Source organism: Lissotriton helveticus, chromosome 6 (assembly GCF_964261635.1).
Source record: "Lissotriton helveticus chromosome 6, aLisHel1.1, whole genome shotgun sequence".
In the NCBI taxonomy this organism is placed as follows: Eukaryota; Metazoa; Chordata; class Amphibia; order Caudata; family Salamandridae; genus Lissotriton; species Lissotriton helveticus.
The window spans coordinates 742,458,958-742,479,320 of NC_136067.1; positions in this window are offsets into that span (position 1 = coordinate 742,458,958).

The following is a 20,363-nucleotide window of genomic DNA, read 5'->3' on the forward strand; positions in this document are numbered from 1 at the left end:
TTGTAATTGGATTGTTAAACCTTTGTTTTATTTAATTTATTGTTTTATAATCATTTGTTTGGTTTGTTTAAATATTTGGTATATTTTATTTTATTATATTATTGTAAAAGGTATTTTTTAATGTTTAAATGTAATTTTTGTTTTAGTTTATATATATTTTATCGATGTTTGTTTTGTCGATATTATTTATATCAATGTTTTTGATGTGTTTAATGTTATTTTAATGTAATCGATATTTTTGTTTTCTCTATTTTTGTTGTCGATATTTTTGTCATCGAGATTTGTTTAGACGATAGTTTTTTTATCAATGTTAGTGTCATTTCTGTTTTGTGTATTGTATATTGGTATTTTTGTATACAATATTGTTGTCTCAATAGTTTTGTAGTGCGATGTTTTTGGAATTGATGTTGTATCAGTGATGCAGCAGCACCAAAAACTAGTGTCATGGAATACCAGGCATAATAATGGCGATACGAGGAAAACGTATTATTTTATTTCTCTTTACATTCTGCTCTTTCTATCTGTTGCAAATCACAACTATTGATTGTTTATGTGCAGGAAGGTGTCCCTTCCTGCACATAAACAATCGTCCCTGCTCTTGCAACATGGCAGCTTTTTGCGCCAGCACTAGGGGAGGCAGAGGGCTGAGCCGCATTCTTGTGTAGATGGCACATCCCTACATTTTGAAAATGTCGGAGTGTGGCACTGCCAAATTTACTGCAGCTTCAATGCTCTGACATTTTATTGTAAATATGCCCCATATGTTTGTTTCGCTGGACTTAATAGACTGCAGTGAGATTTTGCGCAGTTAATGGCATCAGAAGCAGCAAGGCAACCCAGCAGAGCTTCAGGAGACAATCATCAAGCATAGCACAACAATTTAGGAAGTGGGCAGCACATGGCTTCCTCTTCAGAAAGCACTGCAGGGAGTTCAACGCAGGTATTAATATCTGTCAAACTGTGCCAGTGCAAGCAAACAGTCTGAAATCCCAACTAAACAGGTAGGTGCAGAGATTGCTTCCTCAGTGGGACTCTGTAAAATGCATCCCTTTCCATCCTCCCAGGATGCACTGTTGGGTGTGGTACGCATCCAACAGGTACACTCTCTATCAGTTTTTTTTATCATCTTCAGGAGACATGGAGACAAAAGAAAGCATAATGGAACAAAATTTGGGAGTCGGATTAGTCCTTATTTTTACTTTTTTAGCAGTGCCTTCTCTCCATCCCCATCTTAAACTCGCTGTTTTAAATTAAAAAAAAGATTTTTGATATTCACTAAGGGTGATTGTAAGAACTGGCACATTCAATGTGATAACAAATGGTCTTCATTTTGCACCCTCTCCAGTGTGTGTGATGGTTTTTGCCAAAACCATGGCCATACTTTTCATAAACTTTCACATGCACATGAAGAAGCTTCTTTCTCTGCAGGTTTGAGGATGTAATTTACAAATGGAGCAGTAGGTGTCAACTTTGATTACAGCTGCTGTTCTCCAAAACAAATAAACTCTTCCACAAGCCAGCACAAATAGATTTAAGGGGGCACCCTTTCGGACTGCAGGATGGAGAGACAATTTTAGGGTTTCTGTAATCTAAGAGCATACCAGAGGATCTGTAGTTTCAGAGTCCCTTAGGATAAGGTGCCACTCAAACTCTGGCAAAAGGCAAAAACTACATGTGAACCATGGGCAAAAGAAAATATGGAAATAAAGGAACTGCTGCATAGTTGATCAGGGTCCTTCTTTTTAAACCAGTACCCCCTGATGCACCTAAAATGAGTACTCCAGAAAAAGCACTGCAGCACCAGCTGAGTGTTGTCATGGTACAAGTACCAGGGCCTTGAGTCTTTGCTTTCCAAAGACTGGGAGGAAGCCTAGATTCACAGAGGAAGAGGCGTGGACTGCTAGAAAAGGAAAGGAGTTTCCCCACGTGGAGGCCCAGATGACCAAGGTCTAAATGGTGAAAGATTCAAGGAGAGAGATTGCTGGGGTTTGTGGCTTCTGGTGGGCCACAACCATCTATTTAAACTACTGCCATGAGCACCAGTCCATCAGTCTATAGTGAGCTCATAATTCAACCAGAGAATCCTACTTAACCCTTGTTTAGAAATGCTCAAACTTCATCTCACCTCTGTTATCATTGACCCCTATGGTATTTTATGTTAGTTGAGGTTTGTCATTCTGATTCTAGGGCTATTGAACCTATGACTTCCAGTTTCAAAGGCATTATGGTTGGCAAGGTAGGTTGCATCATCACCCAAATCTAGGGCATATCAGAGGCCTCAGTGAGTTTCAAACAGTTCAGGAGATGCCCTTCATCCTGTAGTGTAACTGCTGATGATGAATATATGTTATTGAGCTCACACCCCTACTGTTTTTCACACATATTGCAAGAAACATGTGATTTACCAATCCATCTTCCAAAGCTAGTTAGTATGTGGAAATTGCCTGGATAATTTTCCAATGTCCACTAGTCCCAGATATTGTACCAAGTAACCCAGTGGTATCTACACTAGCAACCGAAAAACAATCAACATTGCCCAGCTACCTATTGCCAATGAATCAAATCACCTTTTTGTAGGTTGATATCCAGTTAACTTTTCACTGTAGGGGACTGTGTTGTGGGCATGTCACGGTTCCAACCCTCCATATCATTTCGGGGAGCGTTTGCACGCGCAAGGGGCTAAACTCACCGGCCAAAACTCTGCTACTCTGACACATCGCCCTGCAACATCACTGGGGCCCTGACGCTGTGTGCTCTTCCCCGCCACCGTGCTCGCAGCATCGCACGGCTTGAGCGGGGGAAGACTACAGCTCCCAGAGGGCTCAGGGGCCGGAACCGCCCACTTCCTGTTGGAGCGCGCCCGGAGGCGCTTAAAGGACAGCAGCTCCCTCGGTGGAGCGGGGAGCGTTTGCACGCGCAAGGGGCTAAACTCACCGGCCAAAACTCTGCTACTCTGACACATCGCGCTGCAACATCACTGGGGCCCTGACGCTGTGTGCTCTTCCCCACCACTGTGCTCGCAGCATCGCACGGCTTGAGCGGGGGAAGACTACAGCTCCCAGAGGGCTCAGGGGCCGGAACCGCCCACTTCCTGTTGGAGCGCGCCCGGAGGCGCTTAAACGACAGCAGCTCCCTCCGCGTCGCGGGATGCGCGCGGCCGACGCCGGGCTGAGCCCGGGCAGAGGGCGGGCCGTCAGTGGCCGTCAGGGGCTGAAGGAGGCTGGGCTGGGCCAGTCACTCTGTCCAGGGCAATAGGGAAACGCAAACTTGTAATAAAGGGCGGAGAAGGTAAGAAAGCCAAAGTCCCACGAAAATCGGAGACAATTATTTCCTTCCTTACCTCTGCGGTGGGGGCTTTGAATAACGAAATTGCTAATGCGGAGAAAGAACTGGGACTTGTCCAGACTGGTGCGGAAACTAGGGATCTCCCGGTTGATTTTGATTCACAGTCACAGCCAGAACCGGCTCGTCCCATCCCACTCGAACCTAACATAATTGTGGCGGCCCCTCTATCCACTTGCATGATTAACCAGTTACCTCCCCAAACTAACAGTAAGGCTGTATCACAGGAGACACAGCAACTTTCCTCGGTTAAAAACACAAAACCCCGTGGAAATAAACCCCGTAAACAGCCTACACCCAAAGTAGACACTACAGTTACCCAGGGATTCCACGCCAACTTGGCAGACGTGGTAGAAGAACTGTTTGAATCCCGGCTGGAACCACTACTGGTGAATATTGCAAAGGACATAGTGGACACTTTGAAATCATGTATAGAAAATATCCTGCATAAATGTGAACGTATTGATAAGTGTCTTAAAGACCTGAAGTCCCACACTCAGGGGAAGCGGGCCCATGAAAAATCGGTATCGATTGATAGCCAGGAGGTGATCATGGGCTCACCGATGCAGGCTAACAGACAAGGCCATACAACATGCACAAATCCACCCAAAGGGAACATAACATCTCAAGGGGAGGCACATAAGATCTTAGTCTCGGGGGCTGTGCCCGAGGACAAGGTAGCCAAATCACTAGTTAAGGAGCAAAGAAATAGTGGGTTGCACGCCAGACAGAAAAACATAGTGGATCTCCCCCCAGATGCAGCATCCCTAGTTGTTATTTTAACTGGGATCCCACGCCTTAATACCAACCAGAGGGAATCAGAACAGGATCTACTGAACAGAACCAGAAGATGGTGTACACAGTTTAGTAGTGGGAGTTCCGATGTGGGGAAAAATATTATAGCTGCAAGAAGGGTGGACTGGGTCGGGCGAAGGGAGAAATGTATTACCGGTGACTGTGTGATTGTTAACTTTAACAGTCCCAATATGGCTAATACACTACTCTGGGATGGATCTGAGCTAGATGGTGCAGGTATCAGACCCCTGCCATTAGGCTATTTTTATCCACCTCCACCCTATCCACAGGCCAAACCACGATCCTGGCATATCCCGTTACCATCAGGACACATAGGAAGGGCAGGGGAAGTGAGACACTATTCCTATCAAGCACAACAGGCTCGTCTGAGGGCGGGGGATAAGCTTGCCGCCACTGTACGTAATGTCCCTGATCATTTAGCTGAAATCCAGGTGGAACCTGTTGTGCTAAGTAATAGGTTCTCACCACTTGCAAACCCCTCTAGCCTTGATCTAGTGGATTGACAACTACCCACTCACCCGACTGGACAGGAGAATTCCATTATAGTCAATCAATGCCATAAACCAATGGTACTTAGCTGGAATATAGCGGGGCTAAGGAGGAAAGCCGGGGATGACAGATGGGTTCATTTTGTAACTCACCACGACATTATGTGTTTTCAGGAGACGTGGGATACCGACAGAAATTTTTATTTAAATGGTTATCGTAGCTTCTCAGTTAAAGCGACTGCTGGGCGGGGAGGGAGATCCAAAGGGGGCCTGTATACAATCACCTCTATCAATTTGGCAGGTTCCATGAAGAAAATAGAATCATCAGCGGATAGCATTTTGTGTGTAGAATGGGTTAGGCCCAACCTCCCTATAATTTTAATTGTAAATTTTTATAATGCACCGGATAAGGTATCTTGTAACACACACTTAAGGTCCTTATCATCTTTTCTTTCCCACTACAAGTCACACCAAAAAGCTATATTCGAAATCTTGCTCATGGGAGACTTTAACATACACCCCTGTGGATGGGATTGTTTTTCTAAACAACAACTGGCGCCTCCGGGCGCTATCAGTTCCCATTTTGAACACACACCGCAGGGGATGGAGCTGGAAGAATTACTTGCCGACCTAAACCTGTTTGAACTAGCTGGGCCCGAGGGGGAGAATAGGGCACCGACGTTCATAGGTAGAGATGCAAACACTGTTATTGACTACATCTTTATCTCAGCGGGACTAGTTGATGCGGTATCCGCCCTTGAAGTCAAGGTTTCCGCCTTTAGTGACCATAATCCCCTGATTCTGACTTTAAACCTTGGGAGTAACAACGCAACCCAGGTTGAGCGTCTGGGTGGCTGTTGCGATCCCATTGTTCCTAAGGACCGGGGAAGAAGACTAAATTGGTCCAAGGTGGTCCCGGACACATTTATCCAGTATCTAAAAGCAAATGTTCATGCAGATTTGTTAACATGCACAGATAGCTTGGCAGCTGACACAGATATTATTAAATCTTTCACTAACATCTGTACACAAGTTAGCCATGATCTAACACTCAGGAAGAAACGAGCTGAAACCACCCGCCCAAGGTGGTTTGATAGAGAATGCTCAAAGGCACATGAGGGGCTTTTGGAGGCCCTCAAACAGCAGCCGAGAAATCGGGAGCGGGTGATTCAGTGCAGGAAGCTCTATAGATTAACCATCAATAACCGAAAAATGTCTATAAAAAACGAGGCTTGGGACAATCTCGTATCAATTAACATCTTGAGAGATAGTTCCAAATTCTGGGCTGTGATCAACCACTCCTATTTTTCTGAGGAGGAAAACTCTATCATGGATTGCGTGATCCCTGAGGAAAATTGGGTTGCCCACTTCAGCAAAATATACAACAGTGAAGAGTCACTAGCACCAGATAGTCTTCACTGGCCCACGGTCCCTGCTGTTCCCCTGCAGTTTAGTGATGACGAGGTTATCAGGGCCATCTTAGAGATGACGAAATGTAAGGCCCCGGGCCCAGATGGCGTCCCTGCAGATCTGTATAGGTCACCCCTGGACATGTGGGCTAGAATACTCACCAAAGTCTTTAATTCCTCCTGCACAGCTGGGTTTCCCAAATCATGGTCTTCTTCGACCATCATTCCCATTTACAAGAAAGGTTCCCGAACAGATCCGGCCTGTTATAGGCCGATATCATTGATTGACTCTGCCGTCAAAATTCTATGCAGAGTCATATTACAGAGACTGGGGGATTTTATAAAGGAGAAGGGGGTCCTTTCAGACCTGCAGTATGGGTTTAGGGCCAGGAGAGGAACCATGGACCAGTGCCTAAACCTCCTTATGCTGGTTGGTAAATACACCAAGGCCAAGGAGGGAAATCTATACATGGCCTTCATGGACCTCTGCTCGGCCTTTGACCTGGTCAACCGAACCAAGTTATGGGCCATACTGGCCAGCCTGGGCATTGACCCATCGCTGGTCAACTTCCTAGCGTCACTTCACACAGACTTGACAGCCTCCATCAGAACCGATCGGGAGGGCAGCTGTACTCGACCATTTCGTTCTAAAAGGGGTGTTAGGCAGGGCTGTATTTTGGCCCCCCTCCTATTCACCCTTTATATTAACTCATTGGGCAAAGATCTGGAGGACTCAACACCTGATATTCCATGCGTGGGGGATTCCCTGGTGCCCGTATTACTATACGCGGATGACGCAGTGCTCTTAGCCCGCACAGGGGTAGGGCTGCAGAAACTTCTCGACGCATTTGGGGAGTTCATGGTCTCACTCGACCTGGCGATCAACAACAAAAAATCCCATATAATGGTGGCGGGGAAGCGCACGAAAACTCAAAAGTTAAAGACGTTTACCTGCACTGGTGAGGGGGTGACTAGGGTACCAGTTTTTACTTACTTGGGTGTTATCTTTGAAGAGGGGGGCTCTTGGACCGCCCAACTAAATGCAAAAAGCCTTGCAGTCAAGAGATCAACCTCAGCTCTAATGAGCTTTGCAAAGCGATTGGGCTCGCGTCCAATGGACGCTCTCTTGAAAGTGTATAAGACAAAATGCTTGTCCATAGCCATGAATGGTGCTCCCTTGTGGGGCTTCTCGCCACAAGGTAAAATACAAATTGCGGAAAATACTTTCCTAAGAACATTGCTTGGAGTCCCACAATCAACACCAGTCTTCTCCCTGCATACTGAGTTAGGCATAGGCTATGTAACTGATGAGTTACAATTGGCCCCTCTGGTCTATTGGGCAAAAACCTGGTTAAATAGTGATATCCCTTTGAGCCACTGCATCCTCAAGGACTGCTTGGCGTTAGACAAGGTGTCTAAAATTCCTTGGCTAGTTTACATTAAGAACACGTTGAATAAATTGGGCAGGCCAGATCTTTACAAATACCCGAACAACATAGTTAAAGGAGACGTAAAATGGATTAAGGAAAACTTCCTGTTTAGGGCGAATCAGGCTAGGGAGGAGGAGGAATTAATTAAGCCAAAAGTTAGAGCAAATGTTTTGCTCTTAACTACTCCCTCTCTAGAACCCTATTTAAAAATTGTTAGTAAACCATTCCATCGTCACCTCCTCATCAGATTCAGGTTTAACATTACACAATACTCCCTGGGTGACTTCCCAGTGTGGGGGTTACCTGATACACTGAGCCCAAGTAGTTGTGATAATTTCTCAGAGCAGTCTCTCTTGCACTTTGTAATGTTCTGTGACCACTTCAAGGAGGGCAGAAGGCGGTTTTTAACCCCAATTCTAAGAGAAGCGGGTTTTTTACAAGTACGCCCAGCTCTCTTTTACTTACAACTATTAGGTACCACAAAAGTAATTTTCGGGGTTGCTAGCTTCCTGGTAGCTGCCATGCGTATTAAGAACAGGAAGCTATCCCCGAATAACCTGGCGGGTTGATTGAATATACTGTGTTCTTTTTTACTGCTTTTAACTGTTTTTTAGCATGCCCATTTTTAATAATCGTTGTATGTATTCAATATTATCATTAATGTTTAATGTCTTTTTAAACTGATGAAATGTGACATTGCCTTTTATTGCCTGACTTTGCTTTTATGATTTTAACAATCGAATAAAGCTTGTTTTGACTTGACTTGACATTTCAATACACAAGGGAACCCAAGGAAGCAATACGCTAGGGACCTTAGGGAATTACGTTTTTACACAGGACAGTGGTCTCTAGTCAGTAGGATTTTTTACAAAATAAATATAGACTAAATAGCAACTATATTCATTGTCCAGCCGGACAGTATTTAATTTCTGATAAATGAAGTACAAAAGTAATATGGTGTGATACAAGCAGGACACCAGCCGATGCCCAACTAACACACACAAGAAAAGGACAAACACGAATTTACAGGCAATTCAGGTAGTCTGTGTATCACAATTCACAATCAGACAATTCAATTAACAGACTATTGCTTGCAGACATTAGCATAATTCATATGCATATAGTGTGACAAGGTCGATGAAGTTTCGAGCCCTATAATCATTCAGAGTTCATCTTCAGGACAAACAATACATGCCTTCTTAATGAAAAAGTTCACAGATAACTTCTTTGACCCATGCGATGGGTACCTGCAGGGCTAGTATGGGACGACAGAACCGGTAGTATATGACGTGGTAGTCCGCCGGATAATTAGCCGGGCAGCAGTAAACCGTAATAGGTCCAGTTTGGCAAGAAGGAAAGAACGGGTCGTCAATGCGGTCCGCGTTCCATACTAGCCCTGCAGGTACCCATCGCATGGGTCAAAAAGTTATCTGTGAACTTTTTCATTAAGAAGGCATGTATTGTTTGTCCTTTTCTTCAGTGTGTTAGTTGGGCATCGGCTGGTGTCCTGCTTGTATCACACCATATTACTTTTGTACTTCATTTATCAGAAATTAAATACTGTCCGGCTGGACAATAAATATAGTTGCTATTTAGTCTATATTTATTTTGTAAAAAATCCTATTGACTAGGGACCACTGTCCTGTGTAAAAACGGTTCCAACCCTGGCCAACAGGTGATCGTAATTCCATGGGAGCAAAGAAGGAACTCTACGCCCCCTAAAGACAGCACCAATTTGTGGATCAATTCACCTCAAGACTAGTAGACTCTCTAGTTGGAGAGAAGAGACAAAAATAAAAGGACCACTCTGGTCTGGAAGCAGCAACACACAGAATACACAGTCTGGGATTTGAAAGGAACATAGTCAAGTCAAGTCAAGTCAAGAAATTTGTATAGCGCACTACATACCCAGAGGGTTTCAAGGCGCTTAGGAGGGGAGGAGGATTACTTGTCAAATATCCACGTTTTAAGTTGCTTCCTGAATGCTAGGTGGTTCTGGGTGAGGCGAAGGTAAGCGGGGAGTGAGTTCCATGTTTTGGCAGCTAGGTACGAAAAGGATCTGCCTCCCATGGTGGTCTTGTTGATGCGAGGTACAGTGGCGAGCGCTTGGCTGGAGGAGCGTAGTTGGCGGGAGGGGGTGTAGAAGGACAGTCGTGAGTTGAGGCAATCTGGTCCGATGTCGTAGAGTGATTTGTGTGCGTGGGTAAGCAGTCGGAAAGTGATCCTCTTATTGACGGGTAGCCAGTGGAGGTCTTTGAGGTGCCCAGAGATGTGTTCGTTGCGTGGGATGTCTAATATGAGCCTGGCTGAGGCGTTTTGGATTCGTTGGAGTTTCTTCTGGAGTTTTGCGGTAGTACCTGCGTAGAGGGTGTTTCCGTAGTCCAGTCGGCTCGTGACCAGAGCGTGGGTGACTGTTTTCCTTGTGTCGGAGGGGATCCAGCGAAATGTTTTTCTGAGCATGCGAAGAATGTTGAAGCATGAAGAGGATACGGCGCTGACTTGTCTGTTCATTGAGAGTGAAGAATCCAGGATGAAGCCTAGGTTCCGTGCGTGGTCTGTCGGGATTGGTGCTTTTCCGAGGGCTTCCGGCCACCAGGAGTCGTCCCATGCAGAGGGGGATGTACCTAAGATGAGGACTTCAGTTTTGTCTGAGTTCAGTTTGAGACGGCTTTGTTTCATCCACTCGGCAACTTCTTTCATTCCTTCGTGTAGGTTAGTTTTGGCGGTGCTGGGGTCGTTGGTGAGAGAAAGGATCAGTTGAGTGTCGTCCGCGTAAGAGATGATGTTGAGGTTGTGTTGGCGTGCGATGGCCGCGAGGGGGCTCATGTATACGTTGAAGAGGGTGGGGCTGAGTGAGGATCCTTGTGGAACGCCGCAGATGACTTCAGAGGCCTCGGACTTGAATGGTGGTAGGCGGACTCTTTGGGTTCTTCCGGTGAGGAACGAGGTGATCCATTCAAGAGCTTTTCCTTGGATTCCGATGTTATTGAGGCGTTGTAGAAGGGTGCTGTGGCAGACTGTGTCGAAAGCTGCAGAGAGGTCGAGGAGGATGAGGGCGACTGTGTCTCCATTGTCCAGTAGAGTTCGAATGTCGTCTGTTGCTGCGATGAGTGCGGTCTCAGTGCTGTGTTTTGCTCGGAATCCAGATTGTGAGGGGTCGAGGGATTTGTTGGCTTCGAGGAAGGCGGCGAGCTGGTTGTTGACAGCTTTCTCGATGACTTTGGCCGGGAATGGAAGAAGCGAGATGGGGCGGTAATTTTTGAGTTCGGTGGGGTCCGCTGTTGGTTTTTTCAGAAGGGCGGTGAGTTCAGCGTGTTTCCAGCTTTCCGGGAAGGTGGCGGAGTTGAAGGAGCAGTTGATGACGTCTCGGAGGTGCGGTGCTATGACGGAGTCTGCTTTGTTGAAGATGTGGTGAGGGCATGGGTCTGTGGGGGATCCTGAGTGGATGGAGTTCATCAGTCGGATGGTGTCCTCAGTGGAGATTGGGTTCCAGTCGTTAAGGGTGTTCAAGGGGGGAAGATGATCAGCAGATGGTAGGGTGGGTTGGTTTCCGGGTTGGTTGTCAAAGCTGTTGTGGATGTCTGCGATCTTGTTGTGGAAAAATGAGGCTAGGGAGTCGCAGAGGGTTTGAGAGGGGGTGATGTCGTTTGAGTTGGCCGAGGGATTGGAAAATTCCTTGACGATGTTGAAAAGTTCCTTGCTGTTGTGTGCGTTGTTGTCAAGTCGATCCTTGAATGCTGTTTTCTTGGCTTTTCGGATCAGTTGGTGGTGAGTGCGGTTGGCGCTTTTGAAGGCGTCCTTGGTGCTAGTGGTTGGGTCTTTTTTCCAGGCCTTCTCAAGGGAGCGGCAGAGTTTCTTGGACTTCTTGAGATCATCGTTGAACCATGAGGTTTTTTTGATGCCAGGTTTGCTTTGACGTTTTTTCAGAGGTGCTAAGGTGTCGGCGGTGTTGGATAACCATAGGGTGAGGTTGGCGGCTGCTTCGTTGGCGTTAGAAGAGAGGGCTGGGGAGTTTCGAAGGAGTGATGCGGAGATTTGGTCCGCGGTGATTTTGTTCCAGTTTCTTTGCAGAGTTGGTTGGAGGTGGTTGGTAGGTTTTGGCTTGTTGTAGGTGAAGTGAACGCAGCTGTGGTCGGTCCAGAGGAGATTCGTAGTGTGGCTGAAGGAGACATTGTTGCTGGAGGTGAAGATGGGGTCGAGTGTGTGACCTGCGATGTGGGTGGGGGAAGTGACCAGTTGTTTAAGTCCGAGGTTGGCGAGGTTGTCCACGAGGGTGGCGGTGTTGCGGTCGTTGATCTTCTCCAGGTGAAAGTTGAGGTCTCCCAGAAGGATGTATTCTTTGGAGGGGAGTGCTTGTGGAGTGATGAAGTCCGTGAGGTCCTCACTGAATTTAGCGCGGGGTCCTGGTGGTCTGTAGAGGAGGGTGCCTCTGAGTGTGGTTTTGGGGTCGGTGTGGATCTGGAAGTGAAGGTGTTCGGAGTTGGCGAGGTTGGCGTCAGAGCTGGTTGAGATGCGGATTGATTTCTTATGGACGATAGCGATTCCTCCTCCTGTGTGGTCGGTGCGGTCTTTGCGAGTGATCTTGTAGTCTTCAGGGATGGCAATGGTGATGTCTGGTGCGGAGGAAGCATTCATCCATGTTTCCGTAAGGAAGGCGATGTCAGGGGAAATGGTGTCTAGTAGATTCCATAGGTCAATGGCGTGCCTGTGGACTGATCGGGTGTTGAGAAGGATGCATTGTAGGTGATTGGGGTTGGGAATCTGTGGGGTGGTCGTAGCGGAGATGTTGACGGTGCTGATGAATTTGCAGGAGTAACAGGAGAAAGGTCCATGGGTGTGTCCAGGAGCAGCTTGGACGCAGTTGGGGGCGCGACCGGGGTTAAGGGCTAGGAGGGAAGCGGCATCGTAGGTAATGCGGGAGGGCTGGGCAGCGCGAGGGGCAGGGGGTCTGGCGCTGGGCGCGGTCCAGGCGTGGACGGGCGTAGACGGGCTTACCTTTGGCGCACCTTCGGCGCGAATGGGGCGCGGTCGCTGCGCGTGAACGCTGCGCGCGGGAAGAACTGTCATATATGGATGGTGGAAGGGGAGGGGCGAGGGCGTCTCAGCTGGGAGGCGGGTCGGGCACACGAGGGGCACAACAACAAACAAAATGGAGGCGGAGGGGGGAGCAGGGCGGAGCGCTCTTGATAAACGTGCAAACAAAGTCAAAATCCAGCAAGCACAGTGAAATAATGTCAGCGCTAATGAGGCAAAGCGGTAAATAAGCAGGCGAGATGCAGAGCAGCTTAATCTACACACACTGAGCACAGCAGCGCTACGATACCAGGTGTCTTTCAGGGACACTGGGAGCGACCACTCGGACCGTCAGGAGGAGCGAGTCACAGCGTCTAGAGGGTGAGGAGCGCTATTTTAAGCTAGTGGGAGGGCGTCTCAGTTGGGAGGCGGGTCGGGCACACGAGGGGCACAACAACAAACAAAATGGAGGCGGAGGGGGGAGCAGGGCGGAGCGCTCTTGATAAACGTGCAAACAAAGTCAAAATCCAGCAAGCACAGTGAAATAATGTCAGCGCTAATGAGGCAAAGCGGTAAATAAGCAGGCGAGATGCAGAGCAGCTTAATCTACTCACACTGAGCACAGCAGCGCTACGATACCAGGTGTCTTTCAGGGACACTGGGAGCGACCACTCGGACCGTCAGGAGGAGCGAGTCACAGCGTCTAGAGGGTGAGGAGCGCTTTTTTAAGCTAGTGGGAGGGCGTCTCAGCTGGGAGGCGGGTCGGGCACACGAGGGGCACAACAACAAACAAAATGGAGGCGGAGGGGGGAGCAGGGCGGAGCGCTCTTGATAAACGTGCAAACAAAGTCAAAATCCAGCAAGCACAGTGAAATAATGTCAGCGCTAATGAGGCAAAGCGGTAAATAAGCAGGCGAGATGCAGAGCAGCTTAATCTACACACACTGAGCACAGCAGCGCTACGATACCAGGTGTCTTTCAGGGACACTGGGAGCGACCACTCGGACCGTCAGGAGGAGCGAGTCACATAAAGGTCCAAGCCTGTAGGCACAAGGAAAAAACAACTATTAACTACACAGACTACAGCCCAAAACTCTAAAGACAAGCTTTGCTTTACGTAAAATAAGCGTTCTTTGTGTATCCTCATAAACTCACCTTGGGTCAGTCTTCTAAGTTGCAATGTACAAAAAAACAATCCAAAGATACTTGCAGAGCATCCGCTACAAAGTAGCAATGTACAATTGTCTTTTCGTGAAAATAACTACTAAAACACAGATAATGACATCTTCGTCAGTGCACTGACCTTTGAATTGTAGATCACAAAGTTTTGCCAAAATAGAACAAAAATCAAGCCTCTGTTCTGAATCACCAACAGGAACGGGCTTCACTAATCCAAAGAAAAATCCCAAAGGACAGGAAGTGAGGGATTGATATCACTCGTGAGGAACGAAGAGCAACAGGCAGGCGCAGGTAGTGAGAGAGGACTAGCGAAATGTACCCACCTCCAGAATTCTACCTGCTCTCGCAGATACAATGAAACTCGATACCGAGCGGGCTGTTCAGAAGTGCAGGACCGCAAGCAAGGTTCTGTGTTGGAAAGAGCAACCGGGGCACTGTACAGGAAACTCAACCAGTCAAGGAAACTGATGACGTAGAAGATGCAATCAAGGGGCGTGGTCCAACTCCGATTCAGAAATAAGCCAAGCAACGCTCCGCTCTTCCAGCCTCCATTTATTTTCTTACTGCTCCTTGGCTGACTTCATAAGGGCCAATAAGCATACACAAAGAAGACTCCTCAATATCCTGTATGACCTATAGCATCAAGGTGCATTCTGGGTATTGTAGTTTATACCCAAGGGCACATGAAGCGCGGGGTATAACAGTTCTCCCCCAATGGCCTATTTACAGGATGGGGTTTGTTGGGGTTTAATGCATGAAATTTCCGTACCAAGAGAGCGGCATGTATGTTCTCGGCAGGTTCCCATGATCTATCTTCAGGAGCATACCGCACCCAATCTATGAGGTATTGTAGTTTGCCTTAAAACCTCTAGGAATCCAGAATGCATTTAACTTCATATTCTAGTTCTCCTTCAAGACTCCATAGTGGGGGAGGGGGTTCAGATGTGGATGAAAGATTATAGGTCTGCAGCAAGGAAGTATGAAATAAAGGGTGGATTTGTATTTCAGGAGGCAGTTCTAGCTTCATGGTAACATGATTACTTTTTTGACAATTTTGTATGGCCCTATATACCTGGGCTGTAGTTTTCAGGGCCCTTGCATTCTGGGATGCTTCGTAGCTAACCATACTTTGTCTCCAATGGTGTAATCTGGAGCTGGATGCCCATGTTTATCAGCCTGTGCTTTCATGTTGTCCTTAGCATGTTGTAACTCTAGTTTGACCTTGTTCCATATTGTTTGTAAGATGTCATAATGTTCCTCAACTGCAGATATAGTAGCTGCCTCTAAAGGAGCGCGGAAGGGTAAAAACTTGGGATGACAGCCATATGAAAAGTAAAAAGGGGACATTTTGGGTGCGGTATGTGTGGTGTTGTTGTAGGCAAATTCGGCTAAGGGAAGAGCAGGAACCCAATTGCTTGTAGTGGTGCTTAATAAACATCTTAAATATTGTTCCAGAGTTTGATTAGTTCTTTCTGTCTGCCCGTCAGTTTGAGGGTGATGAGCAGTGGAAAGTCGGTGGTCTTTGTGTAGTGTCTTACACATGCCTTGCCAAAATCTAGAGACAAACTGTGTACCTCTATGAGAAATAATGACTGATGGTACACTATGGATTCCCACTATTTGTTTGATAAAATCAATGGCTAATTCTTTGGCTGAGGGAAGTTTCTTTAATGGTATAAAGTGAGCCATTTTTGTTAACAAATCCACTACCACCAATATGGTATTGTAATCTTGTGTGACCGGCATATTGGTTATAAAATCCATACTGATTGAATGTTATGGAATATGAGGAATGGGCAATGGATGTAATAACCCTGCCGGAGCACAATGTACTACGTTCTGCCTGACACAATGAGGACATGTCTTAAAATACTTGCTAACGTCTTTTTTCATTCCCTTCCACCAAAGCCATCTTTGACATGTCTATTCTGTCTGATCCCCTCCTGGATGAGCTGCCATAGGCAAATTATGACACCATTGTATTACCATAAGATGACGCTCATCTGTAGGAACAAAAAGATTACTCTCATGATAGCATAACCCCTCATCTATGGTATTCTCTGTCTCTTTCAACTACTCTTCAGAATTCAGCGTGGCACAGGCTTGAGTCAATTTAACAAGGAAACCCTCAGAATCCTTTATTTCAGTTTCTCCTAAGGCAATTACCTTGTGATTGGGTATTATAGGAAGCAAAGAATCCAGAGGGACCTTGTTTTCCTTTTCCAGCCGAGACAATGCATCAGCTTTACCATGTCTCTCCCCGGGTCGATATGTGATGATGAAGTTGTGTTCACTACAGAAGGAAACCCATTGCATTTCTCTAGGTGTAAGTGCTCGGGCAGATTTTAAAAACTGTAAGTTTCTATAGTCAGAATATATTGTGATGACTTGAGGGGATCTCAACAGATAATGCCTCCATTCTTGAAAGGCAAGTTTAATAGCCAATAATTCTCTCTCTCCTATAGTGTAGTTTTTTTCTGCGGGAAAAAGTGTCCTAGAAAAGTATGCCACATGATGTAAACAGCCAGTCCTGTTATCTCGTTTGGATAGTACCACCCCTACAGCATATTGTGATGCATCTGCCTCCAAATAACAGGGTTGTGAATTCTCTGCATGTTTCAAAATAGGAGCTGGGGTAAACCGCTTCTTGAGTGTCTTGAAGGCATTCTCTGCTTCTCCATTCCACACAAATGCAGATCCCTTCTTTAACAATTTGGTGATGGGAGTGATAATATCTGAAAAATGATCAATAAATCTTCTGTAGAAGTTGGCAAAACCTAGAAAAGACTGGACTTCATGTACTGAGCTTGGAATTGACCAATTCAGGATCTTAGCGGGATCCATATGAATGCCATCTGGACAAATGATAAACCCCAAGAAATCTACTTGTTTTGCATGAAAATTGCATTTGTCTAACTTTTCAAAAAATATGATTATCTTTCAGGTGTTGTAAGATCTTTGTGACATGATCCACATGTTCTTCCGATTGTGAATATATCAATATATCACTGATGTACACTATTACAAAGATGTCAAGATAATCTTTCAGTATCTCATTGACAAAGAACTGAAAAGCTGCAGGCGCATTACACAACCCGCATGGCATCACACAATATTCATAGAGGCCAAACTTGGTGCGAATTGCCGTTTTCCACTCGTCTCCCTCACATACTTGAATCAGATTGATAAGCACCCCCTAAGATCGATCTTGATGAATACAGTGGCACCTCATACCTGATCAAGTAAAACAGAGATAAGAGGAAGAGGGGATTTATTATTAATAGTGACTTTATTCAGGGCTCTATGATCCAGACAAGCTCTCAACCCACCTCCGTGATTAGGTCTAAAAATCAGAGGAGCGGAGACAGGGGATGTGGAGTGCCTTTTGTATTCTTTCTGTAGCATGTCTTGGATATATTCTTTAAGATATACAGATCGGGCTCTGTCAAAGCCTAGATACGACTTACTGGTAATTCCCCACCAGGCACCAGAACTATTCTACAATCAAAAGATCTGTGAGGAGCTAATTCTACTGCCTTATTTGCATCAAACACTTCTATGAACTCGGAATACACTGCAGGTAAAGTGGGGGCAGTCTCTTGACTTGCGACTGCTCAACTCAATAAAGTTTTTTATTCTGAGGCTTCTTGATAGCAGTGTACCATGCAAAAGTGTGACCTTAGGACTACTTTACGAGACGACCAGTCAATAAAAGGATTATGCAATTGTAACCACGGTACCCCCAATATAGCAACAAAACTGGGTGTATCAATCAAATCAAACTTTATTGTTTCTGATTGCCCATTGTCACACAACATTACTATATCAGTAGTTTGATAAGTAATCAACCCAGAGGTCAATTCAGAACAATCTACAGCTCTCTTTGTGTCTGGTTGAGGTTTCAGTAGGAACTCTACTCTTAAAGGTTTTGCGAGCGCAACATCTAGAAAATTCCCAGTTGCTCCAGATTCCAATAAAATGTCCAACGACTTTCTTTGCTGCGATGGCATAATCAAAGTTACTGATATGGCAAAATGTTTAGGCACTCGCTGTAAAGCGTTGGCTAAATACTGAGAGATCTCATATACTTGGGCACTTGAAGGACAGATCTCCTGCTCCTTCAAGTTTGCTAGTTTTCCGACTGGGTGGAATAACTAGCATTTGTGACTGTTTGCTGGAGAATTAATCTAGATTTCCCTGGACATTCTTTTGCATAGTGCCCTCCTTTACCACAATAGAGACAGAGATCAAGTTGTCGTCTCTTATCCTTTTCTTCTACCGAAAGAGGTCCTTTAATGCTTCCAATTTGCATAGGTTCCCCAGTATCTCTAGTTTCCTTTTTATCTCCACAAAACATAACTAGACGTGGGAAATCACTTTTAGCTTTTTCTCCTTTTCTCTCACCTAATCAGTGATCTAATGTTACCACCACGTTGATAAATGCAGAACATTCTTCAGGTGGATCTACTATTTGGGACAAGATGTCCTTTAGCTCATCTCTTAACCCCCTATAGAATATAGATGTTCTTTTATCATCAGGCCACTGTATTTCAGCCACTAATCGGTTGAAAGTGGTTCCATATGTGAGTAGATCTTTAGATCCTTGTTTTAAGTTCCAAGGTTCATTATCACTAGCTTGCATATATGTATATTTAGCAAATAGACTCCTCATCTTCTACTTGAACTGATTAAAATCATAACATATGGGATCATCGCTCTTGACCAAAGGCCTGCCCATAATACAGCAAACACAAGGAGATGATGGACGGAGCACTTAAACTTTTCAGACACTCACCCCCAGTCACAGATCTGGGTTGAATATATCATCATTCTTTAGCTTACTTGGCCACCTATGTTCATACCCAGCTATATGCAAATCAGTCATGACCCTGGGCCTCATGAGAATAGTCCAGCCCGAACTGGGAAGCCAGGATTTTTGAGTTTGGCTTGTATATTCACCACTGCAGAGGCTAACTCATTCATAGTGGGATTCTGAGATTCCATGGAACGTTCCTTTGTCCATCTTCACTCAGGTGAAATATAATTTGTGAGCCTGGCTTTCTGTCACAGTTCCAACTCTGGCCAACAGGTGATTGTAATTCCATGGGAGCAAAGAAGGAACTATACGTCCCCAAAAGACAACACCAATCTGAGGATCAAGTCACCTCAAGACTAGTAGACTCTCTAGTGGGAGAGAAGAGATAAAAATAAAAGGGCCACTCTGGTCTGGGAGCACCAACAGCAAAGGATACACAGTCTGGGATTCGAAAGGAACATAAAGGTCCAAACCTGTAGGCACAAGGAAAAAACAACTATTAACTACGTAGACTACAACCCAAAACATTAAAGACAAGCTTTGCTTTATGTAACATAAGCATTCTTTGTGTATCCTCATAAATTTACCTTGGGTCAGGCTTCTCAGTTGCAATATACAAAAAACACAATCCAATACTTGCAGAGAGCCCGCTACTAGTAGCAGTGTACAATTGTGTCTTCATAAAAATAAAGATAAAATAAAAATCATGGCACTGACCTTTGAATTGTAGGTCACAAAGTTTTGCCAAAATAGAACAACAATCAAGCCTCAGTTCTGAATCACCAACAGGAACGAGCTTCACTAATCCAAAAGAAAATCCCAAAGGACAGGAAGCAAGCAATTGATATTAGGATTTTTCTCCAACTTTACTACTCCTCAACTGAGAAAAATCCTAATTTTAAGACTTTCGGTATTCACAGTAGGCATTTGGGAGTCCTAAAGTTAGGAGTCCTAATTTTACTACTACTAAACTGAGAAAAATCCTAATTTTAAGACTTTCGGTATTCACAGAAGGCATTTAGGAGTCCTAAAGTTAGGGCTCCTAACTTCTGTGAATACCAAAATGAGTAAGAGCCTTCTGTGAATACCAAAATGAGTAAGTGCCTTCTGTGAATACTAAAATGGTAGTAAGTTTAGGATTTTGTCTTAAGTTAGTTCTGTGAATCAGGCCCTCGATATCGAGGGGCTGTTCAGAAGTGCAGGATCGCAAGCAAGGTTCTGCGCAGGAAAACGCAACTGGGGCACTGTACAGCAAACTCGACCCGTCAAGGAAACTGACGATGCAGGAGACGTGATCAAGGGGCGTGGTCCAACTCCAATTTAGAAGTAATCCAAGCAAGGCTCCGCTCTTCCAGCCTTCCTTTATTTTCTTACTGCGCCTCAGCTGATTTCATAAGAGCCAATGAGCATACACAAAGAATACTCCTCAATATCCTGCATGACCTATAGCCTCAAGGTGTATTCAGGGTATTGTAGTTTATACCCAAGGGCACATGAAGCGCAGGGTGTAATAGGGTATGATTACTGGAGAACTGGCTTTAGTCCCCTGACCTAGCTGTCAGATGACCATGGTCATCCTAAACCCAAGTTTCACAACCACATTTAAAGACACACACAGACACACACACACACACCCACACACACTCACACACACCAAAACAAAGCTCCACACAATAAACATAATTATAGTTTAAAAAGAAATCTACTAGCAAAGGGTCATCTATCATACTACCCTTCCTCAAGAGGTAATCTGGCAGGGTTTCTTATAGAATGTTCTGAGTCTCCAACTAACCAAGTTCTATCTAACGAGCAGTCATATCAATAGATTCCACAGTGGTTACATGAAAACACAAACAGTACGGTTACACAG